Source organism: Nicotiana tabacum, chromosome 11 (assembly GCF_000715075.1).
Source record: "Nicotiana tabacum cultivar K326 chromosome 11, ASM71507v2, whole genome shotgun sequence".
Classification (NCBI taxonomy): Eukaryota; Viridiplantae; Streptophyta; class Magnoliopsida; order Solanales; family Solanaceae; genus Nicotiana; species Nicotiana tabacum.
In genome coordinates, this window is record NC_134090.1 from 3,728,094 (window position 1) to 3,741,875 (window position 13,782).

At 36.9% G+C, this 13,782-nt stretch overlaps 1 long non-coding RNA gene and 1 pseudogene across 1 annotated transcript; both read left to right on the top strand.

Annotated features, from left to right (window-relative positions):
* The first annotated feature begins 2,666 nt into the window (after positions 1-2,666).
* On the top strand, positions 2,667-4,362 carry LOC142166188 (uncharacterized; annotated as a pseudogene).
* An 8,705-nt stretch (positions 4,363-13,067) lies between these two features.
* On the top strand, positions 13,068-13,573 carry LOC142166490 (uncharacterized). The gene is made up of 2 exons (XR_012696900.1): positions 13,068-13,414; positions 13,500-13,573. It is a non-coding gene; the product is annotated as an uncharacterized LOC142166490 (long non-coding RNA).
* The last annotated feature ends 209 nt before the right edge of the window (positions 13,574-13,782 follow it).

Below are 13,782 nucleotides of genomic sequence, written 5' to 3' on the forward strand. Positions count from 1 at the left end.
CCTATCAAGGGTCATGTCCTCGATCAGCTGAAGTTGTGCCATGTCTTGCTTAATCACTTCTCCCCACCTCTTCTTTGGCCTACCTCTACCTCTCCTTTGGCCCTCTAATTCTTCAATAATGATTTAAATTCAAAAACAAACATTCTACTTAACATAATCTGGATTAGACCTCTACGATATAAGCAAGACACATGCTGAAGACAAAGTCATCAGAAAATATCCAAAATTTTAATTTTTGTGAGTATTTTTACTTGCATTAAGGATTTTAATAGTTTGGATTATTTCCTTAAGTCATATTAGAGAGGAGAAGCTAGAAACCTGAGGTAGAGACTAGAGATGTTAAGCGTAGGCTGAGTGGTGGAGCAGAGCACTTGAAAAAATAATATTTGGATACATAAAAACACAAGAAGAGAAGAAATTTGCCCGAATTTTCGTTATTATTTTTACTTTGGTATTAAAGAGTTAGCTAATAATCAACTCTTCTATACAACATATTATTTTAAAGACTAATGATGTAACATGAAAAATGATCAGTAACAAGGTTCAATTAAAATGTTGAATAGAAAATATATTATCCCCTATAAATTTCCATTATTTTTAAATTATTCATGTCGTACCGAAATATAAATCCAATTCTCAACAATTAATATTGTACAAAGTTGAGGCTTGGAGACCATACCCTGGGAAGTCTTGCTATTTGCCTTTTTTTGGAGGTCTTGTTTATTTATTTATTTATTTTATTTTTAGAATTACGTCACGTGACTGGCATATGTGTATGCACAATTATCAATTTTAATCCAAAATTATAGCATGTTCGGCTAAGCTTTTAAAATCAGCTTATTTTGAAAAGTGATTTAAAAAATGCTTTTGATGATAAGCACTTTGTGCCTGCCCATTGGGGTTTTTGCGGGAAAGGTGGAACAAATTCACTATATATAAGCCAAAATTATGTAAATGTGGAGATTTGTAAAATGACCATTAATTTGACTTATTTTCAAGTGGGGGATACCTTAAAAAAAGAGAATATATGAAATGGAGGATACCTTAGTAGATATATGGAACTGTACATTGTTTGTGATAGGTTAAGTTAACTGTTACCGCCTTTCATAAAGCCTATATTAACCGGGTATAGTGTGGCAATATTTTAGAATAAAGGGTACAGGAAAAGGAAATACTACCTCAGCAAAAATTGCTATTATTTTCGGTATATAAGATCCTTGAGGGCCAATAATTTTCTTCTCTGACCTGAAAGAACAAGCACAACGCCATCAATGCTAAATAGAATTGTGAACGTACTTCTTTAGAGATTAGCCAATACTTATTTTATCCTAAAATTCTAAACTAAAAAGGACAATTCAAGGTATTTTTGTCCCGAAAATTTAAACTCAAAAACTAAAATTCAGGACGCACTCGGGTTAAGCTAAAGTTGTTGCACTCATGGTTAAATTCTAAGCATATTTAGAATAATTTCCAATTGAGTCCTCAAATTTCCTCATTATGTAGACATTAGCATTGTCAATTTTATTCTCTTTCGAATCATGGCCTTACCACTCGGGTTTGCGGTGCACGATCCCGCTGGATTGTACACATTTTAGCTGAAGAAAATATTTGTTCCAAAAGTGACTTCGATTCGACAGTTCAGGCTCAACTCCTCACTTAACGTTAATGGATCTACAGGTCGAGCCAAATAAGTTATCGTTGCAATTTATGTAGAAATGACACCAGATAGCCACTTTATAAGCATGCTATTTAGGAATTAGCTAGTGCGTCCTGAATTTTAATTTTTCAGGATTGTTTTGAAGTTAAGATATTTAGTTTGAAATTTCAGGACAAATAAGTACTTGCTAATCTCTAAACAACATTCATAAGAATGAGTACGAATGCACTTGCCCCAATTTTATTACTTTTGGGTCAAATTTATGTAGTTGAGCTAAATAGAATTGTGAATGTACTACTTTATTTGACATGTATAATTGAATTGATGATTCAATACCGGGGGAAGACCAAGTAGTAAGCAGTGACGCCACTCTCTTCCTAAAGTCGGTTATATTCGTTTATTTTTAAGGTCTAAAATAATAACAAACGCCAAGAAAAAAACATTAACTCCACATATTTCTTCCTTAATATTACCAACTTCAATTTTTTATCATTTAGTTTTCTCTCTTCTCCAATTCCAGGTATATTAATCTCTCAATTCAGTTTCTCAAATTGAAAAGCTTTATTTCTATTTTCTTTTTTTTCAATCAATTTTATGCCTTTATTTGTTTGCGATCATCCAATCCATGTTCATTTGGTACAAGGAAGAAAAGGGTGCTCTTTTTTTCTGTTTTAAGAAACTGTTTAGACAGAGTGAGTGCTTGTTTTTTTGGAGAAATTATTCAGTTTCAGTTTGTTTCTTGTTTATTACAAACAAAGGATAATTGAAAATTAAAATATATGTAACTTACTGCTTGTTATCTGCCATGGAAAGCTATGTCTAATTGGTTGATTTTTTTATGTATGCAAAATGTATTTTTATTCTTTTTTAAAAAAAAAAAAAAGAACTAACCCAAGTAGCCGCCCACCTAATCTCTTAAACTAAAAATAGCCGCCGGCGGATGTATAAAATATATATAATTATATATTATGTATACCGGCTAGAAAAAGTAAACATTGATTCTGGCCAGCTATTTGTGTAACAATCCTTTTTTTTTTAATAAGTATGGCAGAAGTATCATGTATGTTTACAGTACAACAAACAATAGGCAGTGTATTATGTTGCAAATGCGGAATCTTGATGCAACCAAATGCTGCCAATATGTGTGCTAAATGCTTGCGATCCGAGGTTGATATAACAGAAGGCTTACAAAAACATGTTGTGATTATCCACTGCCCCGAATGCGATAGCTATTTGCAGCCTCCAAGGAGTTGGATCAAAGCACAGCTCGAATCGAAGGAGTTACTCACCTTCTGTATCAAGAGGTTGAAGAATTTAAATAAAGTTAAGTTGATGAATGCCGAGTTTATTTGGACTGAACCTCATTCCAAAAGGATCAAAGTTAGGCTTAGAGTCCAAAAAGAGGTACTAAATGGAGCAGTTCTCGAACAAACATATGCCGTTGAGTATGTTGTTCAAGACCAAATGTGTGAATCTTGTTCAAAGGTGCAAGCTAACCCTGATCAATGGGTGGCGGCTGTGCAGCTTAGACAGCACGTTTCTCATCGAAGAACTTTCTTCTATTTGGAGCAGCTCATTCTAAAGCACGAGGCTGCTAATCGTGCCATAAAAATTCAACAGTTGGTTCAGGGAATTGATTTCTTCTTTGCACATAGAAGTCATGCTTTAAAGTTTGTGGACTTTGTGAGTAGGGTGGTACCTGTTAGGAGCCGAAATGACAATCAACTTGTATCTCATGATCACAAGAGCAATAACTTCAATTATAAGTATACATTCTCTGTAGAAATCAGCCCGATTTGTCGTGAGGATTTGATATGTCTCCCTCCAAAGGTAGCAGCTAGTTTGGGAAATATCGGTCCTCTTGTGATCTGCACCAAAGTGAGCAACAATATCGCTTTATTAGACCCGTTTACTCTGAGGCATTGTTTCTTGGATGCTGATCAGTACTGGAGGGCGTCGTTTAAGCCTTTGTTGTCTAGTAGACAGCTTGTTGAGTATGTAGTTTTAGACGTCGATGTGGTTTCTGAAGAAGTTAATATTGGGGGCTCGACGTATGTTTTAGCTGATACTCAAGTGGCTCGTGTATCTGATTTTGGGAAAAATGATACTATGTTCTCTGTAAGAACACATCTAGGCCATCTTCTAAATTCCGGAGACTACGCCCTCGGTTATGATTTATATGGAGCCAATAGTAATGATATTGAGCTAGACAAATACAAAGGTCTTGTCCTTCCGGAGGTGATATTAATTAAGAAAAGCTATGAAGAGAAGCGCCAAAAGAAACGTGGGAAGCCTCGATCTTGGAAGCTTAAGTCTCTTAATATGGAAGTCGATAACTCTGGCAAGGGAAGAGATCAGGAACAAAAGTTGAACTCAGAATATGAACAATTCTTGAGAGATTTAGAGGAGAATCCTGATCTGAGGTTCAACATATCATTGTATCGTAATAAAGAATATCAACGGTCGGAAGTCCTTCTATTCCTTTGGAGGAGTTACTTGCTGATCTTGATCTGAGTGATATTGATGTTGAAGAAGATTGCATACTGGAGTGAAATGCAGACTCGTGAATTGGAAGCGGAACTTGAAGTTTGATCCTGAAGCTCGTCTTATTTACGTCGTGCAAGTCAGTGGCTTCATAAATTTTGGGTTCTAGTACTAGGACAACTAGTTCTTGTTATTTCAATATAATGATGATCTGATGGCTATTTCTATCTTACGCCATTTGTTTGTTCCCTCTGAACGTTGCCTTACTAATGTTCGTGTCTGTTATGGAGCCTCACTACCTCTAAATGCCTGTTTTATTTCAGTTGGCTTCATGTGATTTAGCTGTATTATATTATGCGAACAAATTATGGTTACTCCAATTTTATAGACCAATTTTCTTTAAAACCAAATCCGAGGAAACAATAGCCTCAGTATTGAATTTTGGGAGTGTTTTCTCATTATCTGTACCTTGTTCAGTATGACAGTTCATACTCCATATGTGCCAACAAAGTTGAGGAATAAAGACCCAAAAAATACTTGAGATGATTTGATATCGTATGCTTCTACTGTTGAAATTGGCAAAAGTACCACATTGGTGGATGACAATTTTGAATGAGAATTTCACCCTATAAAAGGAGGCCTAATGTTTAGGATTTAAAACACACCTCTCATTTGCCTTTTATCTTCTTAAGGCATTTGTATCTTCTCTCTTTAGTATTATTTCACTTGTAATTTTGGAGTGGAATAAAATATTATTTGTGTCCGAGGAAGTAGGCAAAATTGGCCGAACCTCGTAAATTCTGGTGTTCTTTTATTGTTGTCTTATTGTCTTGTTTATTATTTAGTGGTTGTCATAATTTTTGGTATAGTGGTTGTGACTCATTCACACTATATACATTTGGCTTCCGCAACAATTGGTATCAGAGCCAAGGTACTATCTAAGTATGCTCTGTGGTTGCAGCATAGTCTGATCTTCCACATCAGAAAAGATCTATCTTGGTAACTGAGTCAAGGTTCTATCTGAGTATGCTCTGTGGTTGCAGCTTAGTCTGATCTTCCACACCAGAAAGGAAATAATCTTGATTTGTGTCGTCAGCTACTAAATAATATTTGTGTCAAAATGGGAGACAGTAAACAAGAAGAATCTACATCAAGTGTCAATAATACGTCATCGTTGGCATCTTCGCTTATTACAAGAATTGTGTCAAATGCGAAATTTGAGGTAGAAATTTTTGACGGGTCAGGACATTTTGGGATGTGGCAAGGCGAGGTTCTAGATGTTCTTTTTCAACAAGGGCTAGATCTTGCCATTGAAGAAAAGAAGCCAGATGTTATTGGAGAAGAAGATTGAAAAATTATCAATCGTGTTGCTTGCGGTACCATTCGATCCTACCTTGCTAGAGAGCAGAAATATCCATACACAAAGGAAACTTCTGCAAGTAAATTATGGAAAGCACTGGAGGATAAAGTTTTGAAGAAAAACAGTCAAAATAAATTGTACATGAAGAAGAGACTGTTTCGCTTCACCTATGTTCCTGGTACCACAATGAATGAACATATCACCAGTTTCAATAAGTTGGTCACAGATTTGCAAAATATGGATGCAACTTTTGATGATGGTGACTTGGCCTTGATTTTGTTAGGGTCACTTCCTAATGAGTACGAGCACCTTGAAACTACTCTACTCCATGGAAATGACGAAATTTCTCTCAGAGAAGTTTGTTCGGCTTTGTACAGCTATGAACAAAGAAAGGGAGAAAAACAGAAGGGCGGAGAAGGAGAAGCACTAATTGTGAGGGGTCGTCCTCAAAATCAAACGAGGACTAAGAAGGGAAGATCCAAGTCGAGATCTAGACCCAGCAAAGATGAATGTGCCTTTTGTTGAGAAAAGGGGCACTGGAAGAAAGACTGTCCGAAGTTGAAGAATAAGGCCAGACATAACAATGGAAAGGCCATTATGGATTCAAATGTAGCTGATTGTGATGATTCAGACTTCTCATTAGTTACAACAGAGTTATCAACATCATCAGACATATGGTTGATGGACTCGGCTTGTAGCTACCATATGTGTCCCAACAAGGACTGGTTCGTGAATTTTCAAGAAGGAGAATATGGAGTCATCCACACAGCGGATAACAGCCCTCTTACCTCATATGGCATTGGTTCAATAAGATTAAGGAGCCATGATGGAATGATCAGAACATTAACAGATGTTCGATATGTACCGGGTTTGAAGAAGAATCTCATCTCTGTGGGAGCCCTAGAATCAAAAGGGTTCAAAATCATTGCAGAAAATGGAGTGATGAAAATATGCTCCGGTGCACTAGTGGTAATGAAGGTCAATCGGAAGAACAATAACATGTACTGCTATCGTGGTAGCACAGTTATTGGGACAGCAACAGTGACATCCAGTGATGACAAAGAGGCAGAAGCAACCAGGCTATGGCACATGCGCTTGGGACATGCTGGAGGAAAATCCTTGAAAGCTTTATCTAATCAAGGATTGTTAAAAGGCGTAAAGACTTGCAACTTGGAGTTTTGCGAGCATTGTGTCAAAGGGAAACAGACAAGGGTTAAATTTGGTATAGCGATCCATAATACTAAAGGCATTTTGAATTATGTACACTCTGATGTTTGGGGTGCTTCCAAAACACCTTCATTGGGTGGGAAGCACTATTTTGTAACCTTTGTTGATGATTTTTCCTGAAGAGTGTGGGTGTATACAATGAAGAGGAAAGATGAAGTGTTGAGAATTTTTCTCAAATGGAAAACGATGGTGGAGAATCAAACAGGCAGGAGGATCAAGTGTATTCGCACAGACAATGGAGGTGAATACAAAAATGATCATTTCAATAAGGTCTGTGAAAATGATGGCATCGTCCGACACTTCACTGTCAGACATACACCACAATAGAATGGAGTGGCAGAACGTATGAACCGGACTTTACTGGAGAAGGTACGGTGTATGTTGTCCAATGCTGGCTTGGGCAAAGAATTTTGGGCTGAGGCAATTACATATGCATGCCACCTCATTAATCGTCTACCATCTGCTGCTATTGATGGCAAGACACCATTTGAAAAATGGTATGGAAAACCTGCTGTAGATTATGACTCTTTGCACGTGTTTGGCTCAATTGCATACTATCATGTGAAAGAGTCAAAATTGGATCCGAGAGCAAAGAAGGCTATATTTATGGGGATTACTTCTGGAGTCAAAGGATACCGCTTATGGTGTCCAGAGACAAGGAATATTATATTCAGCAGAGATGTTACCTTTGATGAATCTGCCATAACAGATAAGGTGACAGTTGAAGATGTCAAACAAACTGGTGGTGCATCAAAGTAGGTGGAGTTTGAGGGAAAATTTATTTTTCCTACACAAGAAGCAGAGGAGGAAACTCATGAAGATTACCCTCTGGAAGAAGAGCCAGTAGAAAGGGAGATTCCAACTCAGGAACCTCGACAACAACTTGAATCAATAGCAACCAGCAGGCCAAAAAGGACAATAACGAAACCTGTTCGTCTTATAGAGACGGTTGCTTGTGCAACCTCAATTGTAGCTGATGGTGTTCCTACCACTTATAAAGACGCAATCCAAAGTTCAGAAGAAGATAAGTGGAGGATTGCCATGAATGAAGAAATGCAGTCCCTTCATCAGAATCATACATGGAAATTGGCCAATCTCCCGAAGGGAAAGAAAGCAATTGGGTGCAAATGGGTATTTGCAAAGAAAGAAGGATTTCCTAACCAAGAAGATGTTCGCTACAAAGCAAGATTGGTGGCCAAAGGATATGCTCAAAAGGAGAAAATTGATTACAATGAAGTATTTTCTCCAGTTATAAAACATTCCTCCATTAGAATTATGTTGGCTTTGGTAGCACAGTTGGATTTGGAACTAGTTCAGATGGAGGTAAAAACTGCGTTTTTACATGGAAACTTGGAGGAGGAAATCTACATGACTCAGCCAGAAGGATTCAAAGTTGCTGGAAAAGAAAATATAGTATGCAAACTTGAAAAATCGTTGTACGGATTGAAACAATCTTCTAGACAATGGTACAAGCGATTTGACAAGTTTATGTTGCGGCAAGGGTACAAGAGAAGCAAATACGACCATTGTGTGTATTTGCACAAACTTAATGATGGTTCCTTTGTATATCTTCTCCTATATGTTGATGATATGTTGATAACTTCCAAGAATTCGGAAGAAATTGATAAGTTGAAGATTCAACTGAAGGAGGAGTTCGAGATAAAGGATCTGGGTGAGGCAAAGAAAATTCTTGGCATGGAGATAATAAGAGATAGACGTACAAAGAAACTCTGTTTATCTCAGAAAGAATATTTGAAGAGAGTACTAAAGCGTTTTGGCATAGATAAGAAGACTAAGCCAATTAGTACGCCACTTGCTCCCCATTTTAAGCTAAGTACTACTATGTCGCCAAAGGATGAAACTGAACAGGAGTATATGTCAAGGGTACCATACGCAAATGTTGTTGGTAGCTTGATGTATGCAATGGTTTGTACGAGACCTGACATTTCACAAGCCGTTGGAGTTATTAGCAGATATATGCATAATCCAGGAAAGGAGCATTGGCAAGATGTGAAATGGATTCTACGGTATATTCATAGTACTGTAGATGTTGGGTTAGTTTTTGAGCAGGAAGGCAATCGGTCTGTAGTTGGATACTGTGACTCAGATTTTGCGGGTGATCTGGACAAACGAAGGTCAACTACTGGTTATGTGTTTACTTTTGCAAAGGCACCAGTTAGTTGGAAGTCTACTTTGCAGTCAACAGTTGCTTTGTCTACAACAGAGGCAGAGTACATGGCTATTACGGAGGCTGTGAAGGAGGCAATTTGGCTTCAGGGGTTGCTAAAGGAGCTTGGTATTGAACAAAAAAATATTACAATTTTTTGTGATAGTCAAAGTGCTATTCAATTAGCGAAGAACCAAGTTTATCATGCAAGGACGAAGCACATTGATGTTCGGTATCATTTCGTACGAGAAATCATAGAAGAAGGTGGAGTCACGGTGAAGAAAATTCATACTACGGAGAACCCTGCTGATATGCTGACAAAAGTGGTGACTGCGGTCAAATTTCAACATTGTTTGGATTTGATCAACATTGTTGAACACTAAAGATTGAAGATGAAGACAACCAAAATTTGTTATTGAGAGAAAATTGAAGATGTGGAATTTTGCCAAGGTGGAGATTTATTGAAATTGGCAAAAGTACCACATCGGTGGATGACAATTTTGAATGAGAATTTCACCTATAAAAGGAGGCCTAATGTTTAGGATTTAAAACACACCTCTCATTTGCCTTTTATCTTCTTAAGGTATTTGTATCTTTTCTCTTTAGTATTATTTCACTTGTAATTTTGGAGTGGAATAAAATATTGTTTGTGTCCGAGGAAGTAGGCAAAATTGGCCGAACCTCGTAAATTCTGGTGTTCTTTTATTGTTGTCTTATTGTCTTGTTTATTATTTAGTGGTTGTCATAATTTTTTTGGTATAGTAGTTTTGACTCATTCACACTATATACATTTGGCTTCCGCAACATCTACTATGGTTACAGCCGTATTTGATGCAGTTGGGCAACTGAATTTCTATTCTTTAGTTGGTTGATATGAGAGTGATTTTTCTATGTACTTCACAATGAATTGAGTCTATACAAGTTTGAGTCTGCTACTTTTACTGTTAGCTACTTCTGTGTTCTATACATGTATCTACTCAAAGAATGCACAAACAATTTATATGGCGGACAAGACAGTGCGCAACATGCTTTGATGTGGTAAAGGTAATCTTGCATATATGTTGGACAGGACAGAAGGCTGATGTTCCCTTTGGAACTTGTTCAATAGATTGATCATTCGCCTGATAGTTTCTTCTGTTGCTAAATTGTTCCCTGCCCATAAAACCTGGGAATAAAGACAATATATGAAATGGAGGATACCTTAGTGACCAAGTATAGTTAACTAATAATGTGGCAAAATTTTAGGATAAAGGGTATGGGAAAAGGAAATACTACCTCAGCAAAAATTGCTATTATTTTCGGTATATAAGATCCTTGAGGGCCAATAATTTTCTTCTCTGATCTGAAAGAACAAGGCACAATGCCAACAATGCATAAGAAATGTTGAAGTTTTATAATCATTTAATGCTTATTTCTCAACTGAAAAACAAAACTTACGTTTCCATCATCGAACAAAGCAGTTCGTGACTGACTTTAGCCTCATCCAGATTACACCTTATTGGTAAGTGGCTAAGCCAATGCAAGATAAACTGCCACGTAAAATAGTTTTGTAAATCAAGAAAGTTTATAATATGCCAGCCAATAAACCACAAATTTAACAAGAGAAGTCGTAAATTTGTGTTGAGTGTTTGTGTGTTCTAGCGTATGAAGTTTTCTTTTAGTGCAAACTGAATGTGTGTTATTTATAATAATGATATAGGGAAGGCTACATACTTCTGGATTGTTATGATCGTAGACTCTAAGCAGGAGAGGTATCCACTCCTCATAGTACCTGCTTTTAAGGAATCAAAAATGAAGTTCAGCTAAAGCTAGTTGTGCTTATACTTGACTAATAAGACACTGAAATCACAAAAGACTAGACTTACCTGAATGCATCTTCTCGGCACTGCTCAGCGACATCACAGAAAAGGTGCACTACAATTCTTCTTTCTTCTGCTGTTCTATCATTACTCTGTACAGAAGTATGTAGAGAAGTTAAGGGAAATTCACAGAGAAGTATAAAAAGGGCAACCCGATGCACAAGGCATCCGCGTTCACGCGGGGTTTGGGGAAGGGCCGCACCCCAAGGGGTGTGATATAGACAGCCTACCCTAATGCAAGCATTAAAGGGTGCTTCCACGGCTCGAACCCGTGGCCTATAAGTCACACGGAGATAACTTTACCGTTGCTCCAAGGTTCCCCTTCCACAGAGAAGTATAGTGAAACGGAAATGTGTAATGTCAAGGAAACCATAAAAGTGTCACCATACAATTTCTCAATAGACTGGTTTAAATGACAGTTTATTATCAATTTAGTCACTTTTGATTCTTCAATAGGACGTGTCACGAATTGAATTACATATATAGTACATGATAGAGAGAGTAACTTACCCACATAAGTGATACATGAGGCAAAAACTTGTTAAAAAGGGGCAAGAATGATGCCTTGAGGTTTTTCACCATAGTTCCCAGGCAAATGTCGATCTGAGTTTAGGAAACAGAGAAACTAACAAAGGTAAGTCTAAGATCTTGTTATATATATATATATATATATATATATATATATATATTAGAGGCTGTGTTGAGATAAATCACTAACATTTCTACATATAGTTAAGTGTTGCTCAGTTTCCTCCTTAAGCCGTTCCTGCTCCCTTGAATCGTTGCGCTCTCTTACCCTTTTTTCTCTTTCTGTTTTGCGGTATGAGCAAGTTGAGAGAACCTCTGATATGCGATCAACGAATTTTGCAGCTTGGTGTTTACTTAAATGCGAACCCGGAATCTGTTGAGTAAGTACTTTTTAGTGCACAGTCAAATAAAGCTCAAGGGCAAAACATGTGAAGAATAGTATACAGAAGAGAAAATAGTATGCTGACCTGAATGCTTTCGTTGAATGCGTCCAATAGTCTTGCTTGAATTTGTACCTTTGACTCCTAAAGGGAAAGTAGCGTTAAAAGATCGTATCAATATGATATTTGATTAAACTTTTGCTGCAACTCTAGGTTAATTACCTTCTGTAATGCATCAAGCAAAGCAGGGATTATGCTGTCAAATAGCTTTTGAACTGGGGGCTTGCCGCATCCTGTTACAGGAAGCCCTTTCCTCACAGCAAAAGCTGCTGAATGCAACAGTAATGGCATTGCTACAAAAGGTGTAAATCCAATTTAGCAAAACATCAGATAAAGTTCAGAATGCCTGAAAGGAATGATTAGAAAGACACGTAGAAACTTACCAGAAATGGCAGCCATTCTTACTTCTTGGCTGAATTTAAAGGTAAGATTTGGAACTAAAGCACAAACAACCTGTTCAAACCACAAGTTAGATAGAAATATTCATCTTCATGTGATAGAAACCACAAGTTTAATCCTTGTAAATTGTAATTATTCAAGACATACCTCATTAACCCATAAATGCAACCCTTCCTTTAACTCAGCTGCAAAGCAGCATAGTATATGACAGGCCAAGGCTTTTTCTTCCAGAAGTGCGCTTCTTATACCGATTTTTTTATTCCCAGAAGTGACTTTAATCATGCTACAGAACATATTTATATGTCAGATGAAGACATCCTCAATAAATTTATGCCAAATAAGTTGCTTATTTTAGTGACTTTGTTTCTCTTTATTACTTGCTGAAATCAACATTTCTCAAACTATCTTTGTGAAACTATGTTGGTACCATTGTCTCAGTCACTAAAATAAGCAACTTACGTGAAATGCACAACCATCTACATGCACACCTAGTACTAATACATATGACATGCATTATCAGTGAAATTTTGCCCGAGTGTTTTAAGAAGATTCAACCTTTCATCATCAGAATCCTCTGTATCTGAATTGTTGGAAACACTCAAATAATTCTTTAGCTGAGCAGATTTTAGTACAACGGGCATGGAAACACTCAGATAAGGAAGGAAATCTGCCCCCAAGCATTTGCATAGTCTACCCCATGCCTGCAACATAATCAAGTGGAAAAAACAATAATTTTCTCTGGTATAAATTAGCCAAAAACAGAAAAGCAAAATTCTAAGTGTTTCAACATACTTGTAACAAAAGGCTCCTCATTGGATCTTCTACCTCCATGTGAGTTTCTTGCTGTGAAGTGAGCGCAGAAGTGACCTAAAATGACACATCGTTGGTATAAATGTATTTTTTTTTTCAGGTTTCTCTATAAGAACTATATCTACAAGATTTGCTGTAGGAATGAAGATGGTCCATGCTCGAGTTTACAACAGGGTACACCTATTCCATTTGTAAATTCAAATTCTTATTAGTACTTCCCGCATTTTCTAGTCAAATATGACTTCATTTGCCCTGATTTTAATGGTTTAAATGTTGCTTTACTGCTATGTGATTCTAACTTTAAATCTTAAATGTTCACAGCATTGATTTATTTGTTAGTTCCAGGAAACACAGTCAACATTTATATAATGCCTGCCACAAGGGAATAGAAAGATATAAACTGTATTCACCTTCTCAACATAATCAAGGATTGGTAGATTTCCAACAACCATTGCCGTCATGGTAATACATTCCAATGATTTGGTAAGGAGCATGCGACTTGTATCTTTATTAGTAGTTACCAAGATAACTTTCAGATATGGCATTATTGAATCATATATGTACGCAGAGTCTTCCTACAATATCCCAGGCAAACGAGGTTTAGAAAACCGGAACATTGAAAGAAAACAACAGTTGGACCCTTGATAACAAAAGTACCTGTGATGAATTAGCTAAAGAAGCTAAAGTTGCCAGAGCCGCTTCCTTCATCATCGTCATTCCTCTCTGGAATTCAGCAAGTCACTTGTTAGTCCAAATCATATCAGAGATATGACTGTTAAAAACTTATGTCATTACTCTTACAGACTAAACTCTATATATCTCATAGATTTGGAATAAATGACATACCTGTA